General features: G+C 41.1%; 1 protein-coding gene across 5 annotated transcripts in view; it reads right to left on the bottom strand.

Moving 5' to 3' along the window:
- PDE8B (phosphodiesterase 8B) overlaps positions 1 to 24,944 on the bottom strand; it is a 220,883-nt gene that overhangs the window by 116,669 nt on the left and 79,270 nt on the right. The window lies entirely within an intron of this gene.

Raw genomic sequence — 24,944 nt, 5'->3', positions numbered from 1 at the left:
CTAGGGCTCTTCGGTGTTCACCGGCCAACACCATCTGGCTGCCTTTGGCGAGCAGTTAGATGGAAGCAAGCATAAAGCAAATATTCGTCTTTCTTTTTAATTACTTTACTTGGATTTCTAAAAATAACTTTAGACTAATTTGGTTGAAGGTCTTGGCCCCACCTCCATGAATCCAATTTTGCTTTTCTCTAAGAGAGTGTGTCCATTTGCCACTATTGGAAGCACATCCTGCATACCACACTCTGTACTGCCCCTTGTCAGTCTGAAGGAGTATCAGCATGCAGCAGCATTTACATGACCAGAGACACTTGCAGTGGCCCAAGGGCCATGGGAGGCTTTGCAGTTACAAAAAACAAACAAGAAAAGTAAATTTTCTTACATTGTACTTTGCAAGACTACAATAATTTCCCTTTCTCCTTTCTTCCCCTTGCCCCGAGCTTAACTCTTGGTGCTGGTGCTAGGAACCCTCTCCAAAGATCAGTCTTCTTCTCCGCTGTAGGGCGGACTCTCCCACCCCACCCCAACATGGCAATGTAAAGAACTGATGCAGGGTGCTCAGGCCACTCACCAAATCAGCCAGGAGAAAACTCAAAGAGCCCTCTAATGACTGCTCATCTGAGGCCCCGGCCCTCCGTGGGGGGTTCTCAGGAGGGCAAGGCTGCCAGTCCTGCTCCGCCTGGGGAGGCAGGCTCCTCAACCGTGGGTCCACTCAGCAGGCCTGGCACAATGAAAACCAACTGGAGGCCTCGAGTCCCTGAGCCTGTGAACAAGTTCCTTCAGTGTTTCACTGTTGTGCTCAGGTCAAAGCGACAGGCTCACGCTGAGTGTGGACCTCTCTTGCTCTTCTTTTCTCTAAGCAAGTTAGTATCCTGCAAGGTGTGGGTGCTGACACCAGCAGCCTATGTGCACAGCCCCAAGAGCAACTCCACTAGGAGAGGACCAGCACCGGGGCCTCCTGTGTCACTGGGCTGCCGGCCCTTCGCCCAGCTCCACTTCCAAGCCAGTTTTTGTTATTGAAATAGACACTCTCCTTCCAAAGTTGTGCAACTGCAAGGACCCTTTTTACAAAGTTAATGATTGAAAAGGGAAACCAGCTGAACGTGATGGCTCTTGCCTATAATCTCAGGATTTTGGGAGGCTGAGGTGGGTGGATAACTTGAGATCAGGAGTTCGAGACCAGCCTGGCCAACGTGATGGCACCCCGTCTCTACTAAAAATACAAAAATTAGCCAGCTGCGGTGGTAGGTGCGTATAATCCCAGCTACTCAGGAGACTGAGGCAGGAGAATGGCTTGAACTCGGGAGGTGGAGGTTGCAGTGAGCCCAGATCATACCACCGTACTTTACCCTGGGCAGCAGAGTGAGACTCTGAAGAAACAAACAACAACAACAACAACAACAACAAAAACGTAAAACCAATTTAGTATATTAAGATAACTTTGATTGATAAGCCAATGTATCTTTTCACTTGCCCTGTGATCTCTCCCGAGTTCACTGCCACCACACACACAGAAGCCCCCCTCCAACAAGATCAGCTGTGAATTTCTCCAGCAAAATTAGCCTCCTGAAGAAATTACCCAGTGGCAGCAAATGAAGTAATGAATAAAATCATAAATAAAAGTTCAAAAGGAATAAAAGAAAAAGCTACTCACATTGGAAGTCCAAGAGATAGGGAAGGACTCCTGCAAGAAGAGCACAGGTTGTCCAAAAAATAATTCACCCCTAACCAATACATTGCCTGTATACTTTTTTTTTTATTATTTATTTTTTGAGACAGAGTCTCGCTCTGTCGCTGGAGTACAGTGGTGCTATCTCAGCTCACTGCAACCTCCACCTCCCAGGTTCCAGTGATTCTCTTGCCTCAGCCTCCCAAGTAGCTGGGATTACAGGTGCCCATCACTATGTCCAGCTAATTTTTATATTTTTAGTAGAGACAGGGTGGTCTTGAACTCCTGACCTCAGGTGATCTGCCTGCCTCAGCCACCCAAAGTGCTGGGATTTACAGGTGTGAGCCACCATGCTTGGCCACCTGTATACTTTTCTAAATAATCAATATGTGCATGAAATGTTGATACAGCTAACCCTACATGGTGGGCTGATGGGGAGGGGTAGGCAATTTTCAACTCGACCAGGAGAATATCTGATGACTATGAACATTCCGTAAGCCCCTCTGACCCCTCTGAGCCACAGCATAGAGTTTTAAAAGCAGCTCTCAAGCTAGAAGATAATCATTTTTCTTCCTAAAGGCAGGAAAGACCCTATAACTTTCTCTCATAGCCACAACCGTTCTCTTCCTGCCATCTAGCATTCTAACTCTTGCCTGACCCAACCCAGCAGGAAGGTGAGCCGTGAGCTGGTGGGAGGAGAGCAGAGCTTGGAAGAGGGGCTGTCAAGTTGCTGCTAAGGGACCTTGTCCAAACCCCTGCCTCTCACATCTCTACCATCCCTTGCCTCTCTCTTCCCAGCCCCACTTCACTGTGCTCCCTCCCATGTGCTGTCACTCTACCTCCACTGCTGGCATGGGTGCCTCAGTTTACCAGCTCCTCTAGTCCTGACCCATACTTTGCCTCGTGTCTCTGGGCTTGCTTTGTCCTTCTTGGTCTGTGCTCCAAGTCATCTGGCCTTGGCTTCTGTGTCCAGAAGAGGTCAACTGTCCCCCAAAAAACACTGGAGCTTGTTCTTGCTGGTTCTAAGGGCTGGCGCTAGGCAGTGACCAGCAGGGAAAAAAAAAAAAAAAAAAAACCCGCAGCAGGTAATTTCACAGACAGCAGTTTGTAGAGTTCTGCTTCTGACACAGGCATCTAAGTGCCTGCATTTCACCAATTTATAAAACAGCAATTATGAACAGAAACAGGAGATCATTTACCGACATCTGCATAGCCAGGCCAATATTCTTTACTTCAAAAAGTGAACTTTGAGCAAATGCAGATGCACGGAATCTTCAATTAGTGTATGAGCTCTGATTCCAGGAAGTGACCAAGTTTGTCAGGGTCAGAGAAACAAAAGCAAGGGTGGGGGCATAGGTAACATAATTCTAGCACTCGAGAAGAGGGGAGGATGGGACCAGAGCATGAGGAGAGACACACTTCCTAGCCACATGGGTTTCCCTAATAGACTAATGAGGAAAGATTGCTGAACTACAGTGTAGTTTCAACTGTGCTGTACAACATTCGTAGTGTGTCAAATATTTGTGTGTACATGTGTGTGAATGGTGACATACACACATATACACACATAAGCAGGGTCCAATTCACCTTCACATGGAAAAAAAAACCCCTGAGTACTATTTTGTAGCATTTGCTGACTTCTGTGGTATAAACTACCATGGTTGATCTCAAGCTGGCAACTTGGGTCCATGATTGCAAAATTAGGAATACATCTTTTCATTCAGAGAGGGTCTATGAGTGGCAAAGTCATTCAGCGTTTGTTGATCTGTAAACGTCTATCACTCACTTTTGTTTGAAGTTTGGCTGAATATAGAATTCTGGTTGAGAGAGAGGAGATAATACTTCTGGTGTGGGAGATGGGGCAATCAAGGAAGGCTTCATGAAGGCAGGCAGGTCGTGAAGAATAAGGGGATGAAGAGACTGGGTTGGGGAAGGAGATTCTAGGCATAGGGAACAGCACAGGCACAGGCATGGAGGCAGGAAAGCAAAGATGCTGGTGGGGAGAAAACCAGCATCCAGAGAGCCGGATTGTAGTGTGTGAAAGGCTCAGGTGGGAAGGTGGGGGTCAGATCCTCAGAGGAAACAGGAAGGAGTTCCCTTTTTTAATCTCTAAGCACCAATCACATTGCAGGTGTTTGAGCAAAGGATTAACATAACCAGATCTGTGACTTGGGAAAATCAAACATTGGCTTGCCCACTTTCTGAACCACCAAGATGAGGGATTTAGCAAAAACTAAACAAAAACACTGCTATGAGTAGGAACTACAGCAATGAAAGCAAGTGGGAAAATACATTGCAATGATCAAGAAAAAAGTTACAAGAAAAAAACCCAGCTTGGCTGCACTTCAATAGAAAGGGAACTCCAAGATTCAACCCAGCTGGTACAGGGTAGGCAGATGGAAGAGACAAACTCACAAGAGAAATCAAGGTAGTTCAGGTTGGTTGATTCACGTGTCACGCCACCACATTCTCTAGAGGTGATTGCTACAGCTCTTAGTAGTTTCAGCTTCAGAAATTTTGTTAAGTAACTTGGCATAGAGTTTTAGAGCCTTCCTCAGACAAGAGGGAAGCTAAGGATTCAGGAAGGAAAGCAGTTGACCTGGAAAGCCCTTTCCTACCTCAGCAGCTTACACATCCTTCAAGGGCCCGCTCCAATGCCCTTGCCCTCTGACGCTGGTTCAAGTCTAACTTCATCCAAAGCAGAGCCAGTGATTTCTCTCCTCAGCACTCCTGTATTCATAGCACTGCTTTTGTTAGTCATTTAAATATCTCACTTCTTGGCAAGACTGTGAGTTTCTTGAGGACACAGTCTCTGCCTTTTTCACAATTTTATCCCCAGCATCTACAAGATGCTCAGTAAATGCTTTGTGGAATTGAATTAAACTGAAAAGCTCAGACAGCTTTTAAGTAACAGAGTGAAGACTGAGACTTCATTCTTCCTAACTCCCAGTGCACTGCTCTTCCATTATGTTCCAAAATTGAAAGCATTAATTCTGACTGCAGCGCTCATCTTTCTGGTATGGCTTCTGGACTCCATTCAGTCTCTGCAAAATAGATGGTCCAGTGCCTGGCGATCCCTGCTTGTGCCCTGGTAGTCTGTTGACAGGGCTGGCCCAGCACTAAGAAGAAAATGGGTATGCGTGCGGGTGCATGTGTGTGTGTGTGTCCAAGTGGGGGTGGGGCATCTGAGTTCCAAAACTCAGAGTCTGAATCTTCCCCACTTCAATGACTTCTCCTTTAGAATCCCTTCCTTCCCACCATCTACAGTACTGAGTGTACACACACACACACACACACACACACACACACACACACAGCTTAGGCAAGCTTGACTTGCACTTTGTAACAGGGGTCCATGGTGAAGATCATTTTACACTGAAAAGAGACCAGCTGTGGGCACAAAAATGGGCACTTATTTATTTTTGAAACGGAGTCTCACTCTGTCACCCAGGCTGGAGTGCAGAGGCGTGATCTTGGCTCACCTCAACCTGCACCTCCCGAGTTCAAGCTCCTGCCTCAGCCTCCCAAGTAGCTGGGACTACAGGCACCCACCACCACGCCCAGCTAATTTTTGTATTTTTAGTAGAGACAGGGTTTCACCATGTTGGCCATGCTGGTCTCGAACTCCTGACCTTGTGATCCAGCCTCCCAAGGGCTGGGATTACAGGCATGAGCCACTGCACCTGGCCAGAAATAGGCACTTTTAAATGCTCTTCATCAACTCTGCTGCCCTGTTGGCTCTGATTTTAAAACAGCATTTAATGATCTCAATATGTGCCCTGTCCACCCTCCATTCTCAGGCCAAACTTAGTTCTTTATTCTTCTGAGCTCTGGGTAGACAAAGGCTGTGTCTGCCTTTTGCCTTTTTAATGGGCCCCTGTCTGTCCTCTGGCTTCCAGTCAGAAAGGGACAGGCCCTGCAGCCACTAGGTGACCCCACCGTGAGGCTGGGCCTCCCTGCTCTATGCTGGGAAACTCTGTCCCGTCCCACCCTTCTCGCCCCTGCCAACTGTGCTTAGCACACCCAGAACACCCTCTTCCTTCTGTCCCCTCTCAGCTGTGGGCCCTGCTGGCTGGCACTGCCCTCACTCCAGCCTCCAGCCTTACTGGCTATGGTCTGGCTGCCCTCCAGCACCTCCTGGCAACTCTGACACCCTGGACCTTTCAGGGCCCAAGAGCTCGTTAGGCAGCACATGAGCCTCCCTTCTCCTTCCTGCTTCCAATTCTCTGGTCTAGAAGGTCTCAACTTGGGCTTCATATTAGAATTACCTGGGGAACTTTAAAAATATATCAATGTTTGGGTCCTATTTGACACCAAGAGAAGTGGAATCTCTAAAACCTTTAAGGATGGGGCCCAAGCATCTTCAATTTTTTATCTCCTTGGGTGCAGCCAGGGATGAGAACCACTAGTCTATTCTTTTGAGCAGACTTGTCTGTTGCTAACTTCAATTCCTGCTTCTTAATGGCCCCTCCTGCAGACCGTATTACATATTCATTTACTCAACAAACATCAATGGAGCACTTACCTTGTGGAAGATACCAACACCCTCCCAAGACTCAGCTATCAAGCCTGAACCCAGACACCCACAGGTATTTGTGTTTATTTCCAGATACTGCCACTGTTTTTTTCCAGATAGTTCCACAAAAACACGAGATAATAATGTTGGTATGAGGAAGATAAAGTCTTTTATATTTGGTGAATTATCCCCCCAAGCAATATCCCTACGTTACAATCAAAATCAATCAAAAAATTCTTTTAGTTGTTTTTTTTTGTTACACAATATAGGTAGACGATTACTCATAGTTACAAGATACTCACAGCCAGTGACATATTTCACTACTTTGTGTTTTATGCCCTACTATTTAGAATAGTACATTAATTTGGCAGCATGATGTTTTATCACATAAACATACAAATGTCTACTCATCAAAATATACAACCATGAAATAAAAGATTAATCACTTTGACTTTAAAATTATAGCTTCTATTCATCAAAAACAAAAACAAAAGCAAAGAGCACTGTAATAAAAGAGAGAAAAGCCCAGAGCCTGAGAGATGAAATCTAAAACATAAAAAACCAAAAATATTAGCAACCAGGACATAAAACAAAAATTTTTTAAACATGAGTAAAAAGACAGCCAAAAAGAAAGCTGGGGAAATGATCTGAAAAAGAAATTTACAGGAGAGGAAATGTAAGTATGAAGAGATGCTCATTGTCATTAGTAATCAGGAAGATAAAAATTTTAAATTACAATGAGATACTATCTATCTTACATCCAACTATTTTTATCAACAGAATGGCAGAATTAAGTGTCAAACATTATCTAGCATAGTCAAGAAAGTAGCCCTCCAGAAGCTGTTACACATTGTTGGTGGGCGTGTAAATTGGTTTAGCAACTTTGAAAAGCAATTTGAGCTTATCTAGTGAAGACGAAGACATACATACCCTACAATTCAGCCTCCTATATGGGTGTATCTCCTGCATGCCTTTTTACAGGGTGTATAAGAGGCACTTTCAAGAATATTCAGAGCAGTATTGTTTATAACAAAAATTTAGAAAAGTGAATCCATAATCTACTAATACCTATCACCAGAAGAAATGGATATATATATAATTGCTGTATAATATTCTATTGTACGGATAGTCCTTGATATATATATATATTTTTCATGTATATATTTCATATATATATTTCATATATATTTCATATATATATATTTTATATATATATTTCATATATATATATTTTTCATATATATATAAAATTCCTCAGAATATAGATAGGGTTTCTTGATATATACATGTATCAAGGACTATCCGTACAATAGAATATTATATAGCAATAAAAATGAATCAACTAGAGTTACTCATTTAAAATGTATGAATCTTACAAACATTGAGTTAAATAACAAAACAAAAAATTACAAGTTTTAGAATGATGTACACCTTAGGATACCACTTAGATAAAGTTTAAAAATACTTAAAACAATACTGAATGTACTTTAGGAATATATTATAAGAGTACAAAGAAATGCTGACAAACTACCAATTGAGGCAAGTGGTCCTGCTGGTGAAGGGGATGATGAATTCAGGGAGGGAAGTGCCGGGGCTTCAACTATAATATGAATGACCTATTTTTTTGAGCAGTGAGTAGTGAGTACATGGGTGTTTACTGAATTATCGTTTCTATCTTCATGTATATGTAGATATTTCAAAATAAATATAAATTAGATTTAATTTTATTGGGAAAGTCTATTATCTATTTTGGAGTTAATAATGAAGCATTAGCCACTACATAAATATTCTACATATGCTTTTTTTTTTCCAGTAAATTCTTTATTTGGTAGAATAAGGTGCTGTATTTAAAATTCCTCAGAAAATAGATAGGGTTTTTCTGAAACTTGGTAAAATAAAATTCTAGAAAATTGGGCTGGGACTCAGGGGACCTTGGTCAAGATGAGTAACTGTGCTGTGCCTCAATAAGACAAGTGGGGCTGATGAATTCCCCATGTACATCATCTCACGTAAAGGTCGCAGCAATCCCACAGGGCACCCTGGGTCCCTTTCTACAGCTAAAGAGGTTAAGCTGCAGAAAGGTTAAGCCATTTACCCAAGGGGATGAAGCTGAGATTTAAGCCCAGGCCTGCCTCACTGAGAAGGCCATGCTCTTATTTATGTATTTACTTATATCTCAGATGGTTCCAGAAAGGTCTTAAGATGGTGTACAAAGAGACTTTAAATGAGGCGAGGGTTTTTAAATGACTTATAAACAAGATGTGAAAGATCTGGCTGAGAAACAATGAGCATGGGAAAGATGAAGCAGGTAGGGACGTCGGTGTGCACCATGTTTGCACAAGGCACCCGCTCCTGCTGCGGTGGGCCACCCAGACAATGAGGTCAGGCTGCAAAGAGGAAGGCAGTACCCTCAACCTCCCCCGTGCACTAGACACAGTGATGCGCTTTCCAGAGCTTCTCCTTACACTGCACCCCACCCAAACCCTGTCCTTCCTTCCCCACCCACTGTCTCCATTCTGTCTTAAGAAGTGCTACCACTAGACTCAGGGAGCTTTGCTGTGCCAGTGGAGGAGGGGATGCTACATCCCCACGTGTGAGAAAAGATAAAAAGGTCATCCTCTTGTTAACTCTGAAGTAGTAATGAGAAAAATAAACACAGAAGTCATGCAGATGCCATCAGATCTAAACACAGAAAATGTGGCTGGCACAGTCTAATGGAGAAGCCATTTTCCCCTGACAAATATCAGATGAAAGATAAATTATTTATACAACATAGTCATGGCATCTACAGTTATGAGAAAAAAAACTCAGCCTGATATCGATTATGCATTAAAATGGAAAGAAAAAAATGATCTAGAATATAATCCACGAAATGACAAATACCCAAAGGAGGCCAGCACAAGGAAGCCTTAGAGAGATTTAACTTCAAAGGAGAAAAAAAAAAAATCCAAACTGCACTTTGATGCTATGATTATGTCAAAAGTGTTTCCTTTGTACCTGCAGTGCAAGAATCAAGGCATCAAGCTTTCATAATGTAATAACTCAGCCACAGATGACGAGGCTGAGTGTGTGTAAACACAGCTCCATTCCAAGATCCCAAAGATCGTGCAGGGTCTGACTGGGAAAGCACAGGAATTTAAAGGCAATGGTCAAAACGTGACATCCCTCAACTGACTTCCTTCCTTTTATTAGAGATACCACTGATAATAGACACTGCTGGATGACTTCAAGCATGTAAAATTACATTGTGTAACAGAGAACAAGCAAAGAACAGTCTAGCTCAGATTATTCAGGAGACAATTATCCAGACTGTGGAAAAACCCAAGCACTCATTTCTGGCCCACCTCCATCCTCCTGCATGCCTTCTAATGCCTTCCCTTCCCCTGAACATTAAATGAAGATGGGAGAAAGTGGGGAGGGATGATATTCAAATCAGTCAATTTTGCTACATGGTCAGCAGTTCTGGTAAATAGATTTGATGGGCAAGGAAACAGAAACCATCTGCTAAAAATGAGTTTTAGAGATTTCCTGTGGATTTCAATTAGCCATGCTGCCTCTGTCCTCAATTTTATCATTGATAAGCTAGAACTGCCTTAGAGGACCAAGAGCAAAATGTCTTCCCTGTTTGTCTCCAGGTGAATCTCCCATTAGGGACCTGTGACCCTGAAGCACCTGGATTTTTAGCCTCAGCTGGTACCCCATCAAGAATCCAACCACACTCGCTTTCCTGACTGGTGTGTCGGGACCACTCATGCTGGGATGAACCATCACCTTCAGTCACCAAGTCCAAAGATTAGATGGCCCCAGGGGTAATGAATCTTTGTTGGGCACTAATTCCCATTTAAAAACCAATCTCACTGAAATGAGTCCTATTTAAAAGTAAGTAGCCCATGCAAAGGCAGCCACAAAATGCAAATGCCCACTTTTTTGAAAAGAAATTTTATTTATTCGGCAAGAACAATCATGATTTCCAAGCAGATAAGATAAAAGCACCATTCACATCCTAATGACATACAACCTGAGTGAAACATTATACAATTAAATCTTCAACATTTGCAGAAGCTTAGCAAAGATGCCAGAAGCCTGAGACCGGAAAGGCTTCTCCTGGGAAGGTCCCCAAGGTCTCAGACCCAGCCCTTGGCCCCTCCCCTTTGCTAACACATATGGAAGACAAGCCCCACTGCACCCTGCCCTCTCGTGCCTCTATGTCTTACATCAAAAGTCAGTGAGACAACACCCACAACCATACTTCTCCCTTGTATTATTTTTTAAGATTTAGAGAGGTAAGCACAGGAGCAGCACTGAAAGGAAGCAGCCTGTTTACAGGCAGGTGACTGAGCTGAAGATGGGCTCCCATGGTCATCCCCCTCGCTTCTCTCCAAACCCTAGAGAGTATGAAAGGGGTACAGTTCTGTGTCTACTGGTGGAATGGAAAACAGAAAGTGCTGAAAGCACAGCAAAGGGTTAAGTAAGTCCCAGAAGACCATTTTGTGTTTAATCAAAGTATATTTCTTTTTTTTTTTTTTTTTGAGACGGAGTTTCGCTCTTGTTACCCAGGCTGGAGTGCAATGGTGCGATCTCGGCTCAGCGCAATCTCTGCCTCCTGGGTTCAAGCAATTCTCCTGCCTCAGCCTCCCAAGTAGCTGGGACTACAGGTGTGCGCCACCATGCCCGGCTAATTTTTGTATTTTTTAGTAGAGACGGGGTTTCACATTGTTGACCAGGATGGTCTCGATCTCTTGACCTCCTGATCTACCCGCCTCAGTCTCCCAAGTAGCTGGGACTACAGGTGTGCGCCACCATGCCCGGCTAATTTTTGTATTTTTTAGTAGAGACGGGGTTTCACATTGTTGACCAGGATGGTCTCGATCTCTTGACCTCCTGATCTACCCGCCTCGGCCCCCCAAAGTGCTGGGATTATAGGTGTGAGCCACCGCGCCTGGCCCCAAAGTATGTTTCTTTTAAAAAATGGTTCAAACCCACAGGCTATCTTGGATCCACTGACATCTTCCTCTTCTCTTGGCTAGAGAACAGGCTGAGTAACGTACTCTTGTCTAAGAGAGGAATGAGAGCAAGGGGCTCCCTTGTATTCTTGCTCTAAAGCTCTGCAGCTCTGCCTACTTGTGAGCCCCAGGTGCTCACCTTCAGTGCTCAAGGCAGTAAAATGCCTACACTGCAGAACACTGGCCAGGATTCTCTGATCACCGTCTAGCATCAGCAAACGTGGCTTCATGTCTCTTTGACCAGGCCCTGGGAGCAATCCTGGCATACTCCACTGCATACATGGGAGCCCTGATCTTAGGAGACTGCCTCACAAGCTTTTCAGTTACAACTCTCATGTTCCCAATCTCTCCGCAATTCTGTAAGCAACAAGGCAGATTCGTGGGCTCCACTCTCCTGGAACCCTGTGTAAAATTATTACTATTTCTGATGGGCCCTGGGGCCTTTGTGTAAGAGAGGCAATGCTTTAGAAATGGTGATGGTGCAGAGATAGGGCCAGGAGACATACTGTGCTACAAGTGCATCCTAGTGGAGCATCAATTCTTATGTCAAGATGAAACAAGTTTAGCAATTTCGCTACAAAGTCCCTCAAAATATTTATGTTTATCTTAGTTGAGAAGATAGGACTAGAATGTAATGTAAAGTTTACACATACTTTTAAGCTCAAGAATAAAATTTCAGGAAAATCTAGTGCTTGCAGCAGATCACTTTACCTGGCTGAGGTAGGCATCCACTTTCTCCACCCTCAGATTTGAAGAGGCTGGAAAAGCACCGATCTAAAGGAAGAAGACCAATTTACAGAGCTGAGGCCTTGGCATTTTAGCTCAAAGTCTCCAAAGCCCCATCATCACACATAAGGATTCCCGGGGATCCCTGGACAGCCAGATGCTCAAATACAGCCCTGGGAACGGTGTCTGGTGAACAAAATGGCAGGTCTATGTGCACTTGGCATTATAACTGGTGCAAGTCCAGCCTCTTTCTAAACAACCAGAGGACAACTCTATGCATTAGAAAGCTCTGCCTTTAGTTGCACTGAAATCCGCATCTCTGTGACAGAAAGTCTTGCCCCACCCCCTCCAGGGGTGCCCACATGCTAAAATTCATCAATGCTGCCTATCTGACCTTACTCGTCAAGGTTGCTGCAGCCTGTCACCTGGGTAACAACATCCTCCCCATCTCTTTCCAAACCATCACAATTTCAACAACAAGAAGAAACTTAGGGGAACAGAAGCCATGATGTTCTGTTGCTGAGTCCACAGCTCTCAATTTAAGTCTAACCACAGGAGGAGGATATATGAAGATTGAGATGATGTCTAGAGGGTAACAAATGCCAGTATCAGGAGGTCCAGGCCCTCTACCTTTCCGTAATGCTTGAAAGGCACTGTTTCCTTATGAGGCGAGGCAGGTACTAACATACGGGTAGCAGGGCCTCTGAAAGGAGATAGCTGTACTCAAGAGTAGTACCAATATTTAGCTTAGATCTACAAGCTTTTAGCAAGCATCTATTATGTGCCAGGTACTGCACGGAAAATGAGCCAAAAAAGATAAGCAAGACTGAGTGTTTATGCCTTCAAAGAGCCCACAGTCTGAAGATAGGAGTGGGGATCAGTGTGGGAGTGAGATGACCATGAAGCAATCAGTTCAATAATGGGTGGTGAGAGGTAAGCCAGAGAAACCTAAGGGCAACTTAGCTCAATCTGGGGATTCAGGCAACTTTCCAGGAAACCACACTGGAGACCAGTGTTGAAGGATCAGTAGGAATGAGTCAAGTGAAGACAAATGGCAGGAGCATTTTTGGCAGATGGAATAGCACAAGGATGGCAAAGAACAGGATTCATGCGAAGAGTCCCAAGCAATGTGGAGCAGGCAATGTGGCTGAGAAGGAGGAAGGAGCCAGGTCACAGAAGGTTGCCGTGGTGAGAAGCCTGGGCTTTACCAGGTGGACAAAGGTGTAGCCCTGTTGGATTGTAGTCGACTGGATTACTCTGGTTGAAATGTGCACAGACTAAGGGAGAAGCAGAGATCAGAAAGGAGTTCCTGCAGTGATCCCCATGGTTCTCAAGGTGTGGTCGCTGAACGAGCAGCATCAGCATCACATGGAACTTACTAGAAGGGGAAACATTCAGGCCCCACCCGGGATCTACCAAATCAGAAACTCTAGGGGTGAGCCCAGTGTGTACTGACTGGCCCTCCAGATGATGGTGATGCTTGCTAAAGTTTGAGAACCACTGGTGTTGACAAAAGATGATGAGTGTCTATGCTAGGAGCAGTGGTGAGGAGTGCTATGATTTGAATTTCCCCTCCAAAATCCATGTTGAAATGTAATTGCCATTTTGACTGTATTAAGAGGTGGGATCTTTAAGATGGGATTAGGTCACAAGGGCTCTGCCCTCAGGAATGGATTAATGCTGTTATCTTGAGAGTGAGTGAGTTATCACAGGAAAGGGCTCTTGATAAAAGGATGACTTTCACCCACTTTCCTTATTCTGTCTCCCGCATTTACTTGCCCTTTCTACTTTCTCCATGAGAAGAAAGTTTGAGACATCTCCACTCCATTCAAAATGCAAAGTCAGGCTTTGGGATATATAAGTATGAAGCTCAGGGAGAGTGACACCAGCATACAGGAAAGGCAGTTAAAACCTTGCCACCACTCACAGCAGAAGACCAAAGACAGAACTCTAGAGAACATCAGTATCAGAGGGTTAAGGAGAGGCAGAGAAATGCACACAAGAGCTGGAAGAAGGAAAAAGATAAGACACCATGGAATATTATGCAGCCATCAAAAACGATGAGTTCGCATCCTTTGTAGGGACATGGATGAACCTGGAAACCATCATGCTCAGCAAACTGACACAAGAACACAAAATCAAACACCACATGTGTTCAACACTCACTCATAGGTGGGTGTTGAACAATGAGAACACATGGACACAGGGAGGGGAGCACTACACACTGGGGTCTGTTGGGGGAAATAGGGGAGGGACAGCGGGGGGTGGGGAGTTGGGGAGAGACAGCATGGGGAGAAATGCCACATATAGGTGAAGGGGAGGAAGGCAGCAAATCACACTGCCACGTATGCACCTATGCAACAATCTTGCATGTTCTTCACATGTACCCCAAAACCTAAAATGCAATAAAAAAAAAAAGAAAAGAAAAGGGGAAACAAGCGAATTCTCCCAGAACCTCCGTTACTCCCACAGAGCACAGCTAAGTAGGTTGTGTTCCCTAACTTAGAGTATCTATTTACATAACTCATCACAATCAATAAGAGCCAATATATGATCATCTCAAGAAACATCAAGATAGTATTTTGATAAAATTCAACACATTTAAAAATTCTTTTTTAGATAGCCTCCCCAATCCATTCCTTCCTTTCTCTTTCCAGGAGTCACTGACCTCTGTTTGGAGATCTCTGTTTGGTCTACAGACATGTGGGCTGGGAGCAGTGGCTCACACTTGTTCTCCCAGTACTCTGTGGAGCCAAGAGTTCAAGACCAGCCTGGGCAACATGGTGAGACACCATCTCTACCAAAAATAAAAACGATTAGCCAGGCATGGTGGTGTATACCTGTAGTCCCAGCTACTCAGAAAGCTGAGGTGGGAGAATTGCTTGAGCCCAGGAGGTTGAGGCTGTAGTGAGCCATGTTTATACCACTGCACTCCAGCCTGAATGACAGAGTGAAACAAGAAGAAGAAGAAGCAGAGAAAGAAGAAGAGGAAGAGGAATAGGAAGAGGAGGAGAAGGAAGAGGAGGAGAAAGAAGAAGAAGAAAGGAGAAGAAAAAAGGAAGAAGAAGAAAGAAGGAGAGGAGGAGGAGGAGGAGGATGAAGAGGACGGGTGAATATAACTAAGCATTTCATTTTCCTGGCTACAGCAATTGGTTAGGGGTAGTCATATGACTTGGGCTAGTCCACCCAAAGTTTACCTCAGGATTTTGCTAGCAATGCTGAGAAAAAGCTATTCTACTTCTAGGAAATATTCTCACTGCTTATCAAAAAGAAATGTGTAGCGAGGTTGTTTCCCATGCATATTGACACCATGTGAGAATGAAAGCAACGCCCTGGAAAGCAAAGTGGAGAAATGGAAAGAAACAAGATCCTTTGTAACATTTCCAAATTACCAGACCAAGACTTGCCCAAAGCCGTATCCACCTGGATTTTTCAGTTAGGTGAGCCAATAAATTGCATTTTTTCTCCTTATTAAATAAGGTTGAATGAGCTTTCCTGTGCTTAAACAGAAACAATCTCAATGGAAACAAATGACTTCTTGTTGATATTAGAGAGATCTGATGATATATACCCTTTAGGTGGACAATAGGCCATACAAGCTACAGCTGCATTAGTGTGTGGTTTCTTAAAAGGAGAGAGATGAAATAATCACAAGTCAAATGACTGGTGTCAAAGTCAACACCTGAGCAGAGGAGAAACGGTATTTCAACCAAGGGATCATAGAACCACTTTTCACAGCTGTCTTTGGATCAAGATCACTTACGGAATTCCAGGAAAGCCAGGGGTCTCACCAGAAGCTAATGCACACCAGTCTCACATGTCAACACCAGTCATTATGCTAAAGCTTCTCCAGTCACATTAACTGTCAGAAGGTTCCTCAAGAAGGGTTCATGGGAAATTCATTCCCTGAGGTCTGGCATGTTTGCATGGTTTGTCTGTGGTTCTTATATTTGAGGGTCCAGTTTGGCTGAATGTAGAATAATTGGCTCAAATTTTTCTTTTCTAATTATCTTTAACATATTTTTCCCAGTATCTCCTGACTTAAAGCATTAGCTCTCACGGTCTAATGCCAATCTGATTTCTTTTCCTTATAAATGACTTGGTCTTTTTGCCTAGATGCCCCAAAAAACTTTTTTTCTTTATAGTGCAATTATGTTACTAGAATATGCATCGATGTTGTCGTTTTGGATTGATTTTTCCCATAAACAATGGGATTTGGTTTTTGTTTTCAGAGACTCCTATTATATAAAGGAGTTATAAAAGTATATGCATTGTATATATATATACACATATATATATCTGTGTGTATATATATATATATAATACATATACTTTTATATATATATATAATACATATGCTTTTATATATATATAATACATATACTTTTATATATATATGTACACACACACACATACATATATATATGGACCTAGATCAATATAATATATATTACATATATATCAGATATATATATTATATAATGAATCACCATGTATTTGTGGATCTCCTTTGCCTGTCTTGCATTTTATCACTTCTTCTCAAATATTTTCTTATCTTCTTTGTTATTTCTGTGTTTTTCTTCTTCCTTTCTAATTTCTATTCAGTGCTTTCTACAGTGTTTATTCACTCTTATATTTCTTCCAGTTTGACCTTCCTTTCTTACATATTTTTTTGCTTCTATTTCCATTTCTTTTCTGAGTAACCAATTCTCTTTCATAGTTTTCTGTTGTCTAATTATGTAACCTGTGTTTTTCTAATTTGCATTCATCCTGTTCTTTCATAACTTTTAATCATTTTAAAATTTCTTTTAGCTCATTTTAAATGTTAGGCTGCAGTTTCTCCTCTGCTTTGTGGGCATATTTTTCTCATTTGTCCTTACTGTTTGCCAGCTGGAGCCTGGGAAGCCTCCCCACTTTAAATGACTATGCTCACATCGACAGCAAACCCTCCACGCAGGGGGAACTGCCCCCTACTCGGGATGAGTGTTGAGAGAAGTGGCTGGGTCTCCAGCACTGGGCTCCCCAGGAGCCTGTCTGTCTGCCAGCTGCTTCCTTCTGCAGCCTTCCTTGTTACTGTCAGTGGCTTAGCCCCAACTGCTCATATTTTTGAGTTGATACACATACTCTAATCCTTAGTTTTATGAAAGATGATGCTTGTGGACTGTGTGCTCTGTCAATTTACATTATTGCTCTGTCTGTTTTTATGAGATGATATAAGGGGCTTAAAATTATACCAAAGAGCAGGATCCATGAAAGAAAAAAATGGTAAATTGGATTTTATTAAAATTAAAAACTTCTGCTTTCAAAATACACTGCGGGAAGAATGAAAACACAAACCACAGATGAGGAGAGAATACTTTCAAACATGTATGTGATAAAGGACTTATATCCAAAATATACAAAGAACATTGAAAACTCAACATTAAGAAAACAAACACCCAATTACCAAATGGGCAAAAGATCTGAAAAGACACCTCACCAAAGAAAATGCTCACCATTATTTGTCACTAGAGAATTACTAATTAAAACACACTTAGTAGAAGGGCTAAAATCTAAAAAACTGACAACGTTAACTGCTGGCAAGGATTCAGACTAAAACTCATTCACCACAACAAAAACAAAAAACGTAGGAATAAATTCTTTCATTCAAACACTTCTTCAACAAATGTTTACTGAGCGTCTCTCTGTCCCAGTCACTGAGGGGAAACTTTTCACTGCTATACAAGCTAATAAATGGCTAGACTTGGATTTGAACTGAGGCTCTCTGACTCCAGAACCTATGCCTTAACACATCATATTGCACACTCAGACTGAGTGTCAGAAAATATGACTGAAATAAGTAGAATGAGATGCTGTTTCCTGGGTGGAAAACCAGTACTAAAAAAATGCTAAGTCTCTCTTAAATTAACCTATATACTAATTGCTATAAATACCATGGCACAACTTTTTTAATTTGTGAAATGATTCTCAAATCCATAGAAAGGAATAAAGTCCAGCCACTAGCTAATAAAATTGTGAAGAATTATAAGTATTATAAAATTATAACTGCTCTACCAGTTGTGACAAAAATACTTCAAAGATACAAGTATCATAACAGTATGCTCCCAGCAGAGAGATCAATGAAAAGAGAAAATATAGAACTGACCCAATTTTTACACCTATCTATATCTATATATATATAAGTGATATATGTGATTTATTATATAATAAAAATATTTTATATCAGTGAGGAAGAAATGGATAATTCAATAATAATGTTGAGATAACTGGTTAACTACATGGAGAAAAATTAAGTAAACTCTATGCATCATGACACATACCAAATTACTTCCAGATATGTAAAAATTTTAAATGGGAAAAAAGAAAAACCCATGAGAATACTAAAAAACAATTGAAGTGAATACTTCCAGCATTGAAGGGCCCAGAAGGCTTTTGTTAAAAATATCATCAAGGACATAAACCCAGAAAAGATTGTTAGGTTTTTACTAAGAAAAACATATTAAAAAGCATAATAAATATTTAAATATAAAACTGAGTAAAAATATTATTAATATATGATACTAAAGGGATTGGCATCCTTATTAGAGTTTTTTGAATCTCTACTAAGACAATAATAAAATAGGCAAATATCCTGAATAAAAAGGGTCAAGAAAAGGACAAGCAGTGTGCAAAACAAATACACAAATGAGCTGTAAAATCATGCAGCAATGCTCAGCCTCTCTGGCAATCCAAAAATGCAAATCAAAATAACCAGATTCCACTTTTGACTCATCAACTTCCAGAGATTTTACAGTGAATCTCACAGTGATGATGAGGGTCTGGGGCCATGAGTATTTTCATACCCTGCTAGAGGGAGAAGAACACTGTCTGAATGACTCTGGATCCCTTAACACACAACACATGCCTTCCTGAGCCTTGGAAATTAATGAAAAAGTTAGAACCTTAAAATGTGTTTGAGACTCTTTCAATTGCTGTCCCCTTTCCACTGTTTATATCTGCCATGATATTTAACACACAATAATTTTATCATCATAACCACAAACTGTTGGGGGCAGGAGGACCGTAGGAGACAGATGCCAACTCCATCCAACCACAGTCAGAGAACCAGTAAGTGATCAGCTGTGACAAGATGCATCCCAGCACTGAACACTCAAATCCATCTGCACAACCAACACTCACAGATATTTGGTGAGTGGGTGTTTAATTTAATACATCATTAAAAAGCTTAAAAAGCTCTTAGTAAATGGAAGATTACTTTGCTTGCTATGTGGTAAATGGTTTTAATGTAAGACCAGATTGGAATTCATTTTCCACATGTGGAACTAGGGGTAATAATACTCACCCCTTGGAGAGGGCAGATGCCAAATATGTATTACTCACGGATATATCTTGGCACAGCAGGCAGTTGATAAGTGATAGATATTATGATTATAACCTCTCATTCATTCTTTTGGAAAATCCTTACTAAGCTCCACAGTGCTAAGGAAATGAAATAGGTACCTTAATTTGTTATCCAACTTAATAAGCTGGATCATCACAGTATAAGCTCTTTAGCTTGAAACAAAATGTAGCCCAGAACACTTAACTTGCTCATGTGAAAACACAAATGTCAACTTCTAGATTATCTAACTTTATCCCCCCTCTTTCCACAAGATCACAGAAAATAAAAAATTGCTTTAAGTCCTCATTCATATTACAAAATGCTCTTCCAGACACTGGCCTCATAGTAGAGGATAGTGTTTTAAAATTTGAGAATTGCAAGGCTCCCAAGGGGTATCTCTTCCAACCCTTTCATTTTACATATTGCCAAATAAGGTCTAATTGTATGTTGTGAGAGATGGGAAAGTTCTTCTTCAAAGTTTATATCTTAGACTACATTATAAGGAATTACAGTCTCTTGCTCTATGGCCATTATCTGCTATTAGCATAAACATATAGCCACGTGTATATATTCTCTAAATCAGCTACCTTGACTTTCTCCGGCATGTCTGAACAGAACTGGGCAAGCTCCAAACCCTGGTGCATGCCATTCCTTATTTGGAAACCCTCCTGACCTTCTCCTGACTAGCTTCCTCTTCTTCCTTGTCTTCTTTCCCCTTATCTATTCAGGACATTTCCAAGTTTTTAGCCAATCAGGTTAAGCATAGAATGTGAGGTCCTGTTCTGGCCAATGGAAATTGGACATAGCAGTAGGGTGATGGCATCAGGTTATGAAAGTTATAAATGTCCCTGTCTCCTTTGTTCAGGTGTGCTCTCGTGGCCAGACTGCTGGCGAGTTGCACCCTTCCTGCAGGAAGTAAACTAGCCTTGCTGTGTAATCCATTGTGTGGATTCTTCCCGATGTTATAAACCTGTTTCCAACATATGTGAAGTGTCCAAGGTCACATATAAGGGAGAGGTCACAATGGGATAAAATTGAGGTCTCCAGGCTGCCAGGCCAATGACACTTCCATCCTGCCCCATTCTTTCCTCCTGGTAACCACCAAAATGCTTTCTCTTCAAAAACAGAAGCACGGAATATCACATTTTCAGACATTACAGACAGGATATGGGAACTGATTTACCTTTGGTCAGCTTTATTCCCAGTATCTAACTCATGATTCTGCTTAAAATTTAAGGTCAGAACCTGTAAATATATACCATGGGCAACGTTGTACATATGGAACAACAGATAAACCACAAAAGTTAAAAGCCTTTACTAGCAATTCTAGAAGAGATTATGAATTACCTTTAAGGGAAGTGCTGGTCATGAGTTTAAAAATCTCCTCAAATGCCTTATTTTATCATTTCCCTCTTCACCTTACTTTTCAAAACCTTTTGAAGACTCTGATATACTCAGGCATAAAAGAGGACAAACTAATTATGCAGTCCTGAACCCACTCCATTAGAGCACATGTCTCTCAGGGTGGACGTGTCTATTAGCCACAGGCAAGACGTCAGTGGCAATGTAAAAATTCAGAAATAAAAAGAGAAGTGAAGAAAGAGGGAAAAAAGAAGGTAAGAGGTGATACTTATATATGGTTGTGGCTGCATAAATCAAGGACAATTTTCTACAAACGTGAAGAATCTTCTTGGACTGCTGAGATGTCTTACTAAAGCTGGGATGTAGGTCTGGGTACTTGAGTAACAATAAAAAAATAAAAGGAGCCAGTAAGATGTAACAGGAAAAAACGAGGAGCATAGACCTAGATTTTTCCCCAACTCATACATTGTCTCACTGTGTGGTCATGGACAAATCACATCATCTCTATGGATATCAGTTTTGTAAAACAAGAGAGTTAAACACAGTGATTGTCAAACTTATCTGCAGAAATACCCGAACAACAGAGAATGGTGAAGGCTGAGCATGCAGGCTGCTGTAAGTCTCGGATTTCTCTAGTCTTGTGTCTTCTATTTAAATATATGTCATGGGGATTCTACTTTCAGGGTCTGTGTGACCTTGGACAATTTATTTATTCTCTCTGAACCTTAGTTTTCTTGGGCCAACTCTCCTATAAGAATAACTAGAGAAATTGGACAGAATTTTTAAAAATCTATTTGAAAGCATCAGATAGATACCAGTGCAATGAGACTTTGTCAGACCAAGATCTGGGAGAGAAAGGAAGGGGAGAAGGAAAATGTGGCTTTTGGTGTCCATAATCTCTTAAGGCCATTGACAATTCTGGAAGCAGCAGCTGAGAAGCTGAACAGAGCATCCATCCACCACACAGAGATGGAAGGACAAAACTGGGGTTCAGGGCTCATCAGGAAGTGAGGGCCTTAGAAAACATGTTAGATTTTCACTGGGGACCTCAGTGAGCTAGCTGCAACCTAGGAACAGGATTGACCTGGAAATAGGCCAGCCTTCACATGGGATGAAACGCTTCTTTGACTCATCTCAGTCACTGAGTTATTATTACCTGTCCCTTGCCCAGCTGCCAACTAGAAGCAAAACTAAATTCAGTCTGGGGGAATATGCCATCATTTAGAGTATCAAATTTATCTCTAAATTTAAAATCCAATGCTGGAAAAAATAACCATTTATAAGGAAGAAAATGTTGACCAATAGCCAAGAGAGAAAAAAAAAAATTAGACATGTGGAAGATCCAGACAGTGGGGTTATATATACAGACTTGAAAATATGTTCAAATAATTAAAAGACAAGATACAAAATTCTGGCAAAGAACTAGGAAACAGTTTTAAAATCAAGTGGAAATTTTAGTAATAAAAACTACCATTGTTAAAATTAGTTCCCAGATGGGTGGGTTTATAGGGATATTAGGCACAGCGAATAGAGAATTGGGGAACTGGAATTTACTTCAGAAAAAAAAAAGATCCAGACTAAGGCGCAGTGAGACAAAAGGATGGCAAATATACGAGTGTAAGAGACATCCAGGACACAGAGAAAAGGCGTCACATACATGTAATTTCACTCTCAATAGGATTACAAAGAAAGAACGGGTCAAAAACAACATTTGAAGAGAAAATGGTGGAGAATATTCCAGTATTGAAGAAACAAATCAAGCTGCAAAGTGAAGAAGAACTGTGGGCCCTAAAGAGGAAAACAATACAAACAAGTGCATTAAAGAAGAACTGGTAAAAGCAAAACACAGGTGAAAAATGTTTAAAAATAGCCAAGGACAAACAGAAATAACCAGAGGTGGGATACAATGAAATGATATCTTCAACATGCTGAAATAAAATATGTGCCAACCTGGAACTCTACAGTTAGTAAAAATATACTTCAATAATAATAATAAAGTAAGACTATCCAGACAAACAAAAACAGAGAATCTGTCACTAGAACTCTTGCACCAATAGTAATAATAATAATAATAAACGGTGGTCTTTAGAAAGAAGGCAAATGATCTCAGATGGAAGCTCACAGATGGAGAAAATAATGTCATTTAGAAAAAGTAAATTTGTGTGTAAATCTAAATGAATCTTGAGTATAGAAAATGACAGTAATTTCTTCTGGGATTTAAAAACACATAGAATTAAAATGCATGACAACAGGATCATGGAATAAGGGGGGAAATAACTGGAATTTAAGTATTCTGCGTTCCTTCTAGTGTGTTAAAGAAGGGTAGAGATATTAACATTAGGTTAACAAGGTAAAAGTAAATTTGTAATTTCTACTAATTACAAAAAGGGTATAAACAGGGAGTTAACTAACAGGCTAAAAGAGGAAGAATTGGAAAATATTTAAATGGATAGAAACCAAGATAAGAAAAAAATACTGAATAGAATAGGTGGGGATAATATAAAGTAAATAGTAAGATAACAGCATTAAATGCAAATACGTGACTAATTATATTTAATGTCAATGAACTAGTTTCCTCTTCCAGTAAGAACTTGTAAATTCCTAAACCACCAACCCTCTCACTGACAACAACATACCTTAAAAAAACACACAAAAATGACAACCTCAGGGTTCTGGAGGGTGAACAAAAGCAGGTGGATTTGGAGAAAGATCCAGAGAAAGAATCTAGCATCTGTTGAGTTACCCAGTTTTTCAATTATGCCATGAGGACAGGCCACAGTCATACCATGGCATGGGATAGTGAAACTCTGATGGAGAACTCACTATCAGTCTTGCCTGAGGAACCAGAAGGTAGAGCCCGGAGCAACCAAGAGTTACTAGAGAATGAGGAGGGAATCCCTGAAAGCAGGGAACCTAAATTTTGTGTACAAACACTGCTCACATCTCTGGGTGACCCTGGAACTGCTCATGTACAGGGAAGGTTTTCAGGAGCCCAACAAAAAATTTAAAAATCTGTGAACTGAGATTTGAACTGCCACACACCTCAGGTGACATCATGTTTACCGTGTGAGTCTAATGAAGCTAATTGCCTGCTAAAATGAAACAATAAAAAGCCTCCACAGCGTATCATTCACAATGTCCATGATACAATCCCCAATCACATAAGAAACACAATGGCAACCCTGAGATGACCCAGATGTTGGAATTCCCAGATGAAGACTTTAATATCACTATTATGATTGAGCTCAGTGTGGTTAAAAAAGAAAATGCCAAGCTTTTTGATGTGTTGTTGGATTCAGTAACAAACCTGCATGATCTGCACACGTACCCCAGAACTCAAAGTATAATAAAAAAATTAAAAAATTAAAAATAAATAAATGTTTGAGATGATCAACATGCTAATTACCCTTATCTGATCACTATACATTGTACATATCAAAATATGTACTCCATGAATATGTAAAATTATTTAATAAAAAATAAAATATTGAAAAATTTAAAAAATCTTGTTTTAACCAAAAAAAAAAAGAAAAAGAAAACTCATGGCTGGGCATGGTGGCTCATGCCTGTAATCCCAGCACTTTGGGAGTCCAAGGCGGGTGGATCACAAGGTCAGGAGTTCAAGACCAGTCTGACCAACATCACGAAACCCCGTCTCTACTAAAAATACAAAAATTAGCCAGGCATGGTGATATGCAGCTGTAATCCTAGCTACTCAGGAGGCCGAGGCAATAGAACTGCTTGAACCTGAGATGCAGAGGTTGCAGTGAGCTGAGACGCTGAGATTGCGCCGCTGCACTCCAGTCTGGGCAACAGAGCAAGACTTCGTCTCAAAAAAAAAGTAAACTCATAACAAATGAAAGGAGAAGAACTCTCAGCCAAAAATAGAAAACATAAGAACAAATGAGAATTTTACAACTGAAAAAATACAATATTGGAAATAAATATTTACTGTATGGGATTAATAACAGACTAGAAATGAGGAAGGAAAATGTCTGTGAACATGAATACGTAATACAAATTGTCCAATCTAAAGAAGAGAGAAAGAGATTGAAAAAAATAAACAGAGACCTAGGGATCTGTGGGCAATCTCAAAAGGCCTAACATATTAGCAATTGAAGTCCCAGGTGGAGAGAAGCAAAAGAAGAGGAGATAAAAGTATTTGGGAAAAAATAGATGGGAAATTTTCCAAATTTGCTGAATGACGCATATTTACAGATTCAAGGAGTCAACAAATAACAAACAGGAAAAACACAAAGAAAATTATGTTTAGGCAGCACATTATAATTA

Source organism: Aotus nancymaae, unplaced genomic scaffold (genome assembly GCF_030222135.1).
Source record: "Aotus nancymaae isolate 86718 unplaced genomic scaffold, 86718_ANA_hifiasm-v0.15.2.pri h1tg000014l, whole genome shotgun sequence".
NCBI lineage: Eukaryota > Metazoa > Chordata > Mammalia > Primates > Aotidae > Aotus > Aotus nancymaae.
Note: the sequence above shows the minus strand (reverse complement) of the source record. Positions and strands in the feature narration are given on the sequence as shown.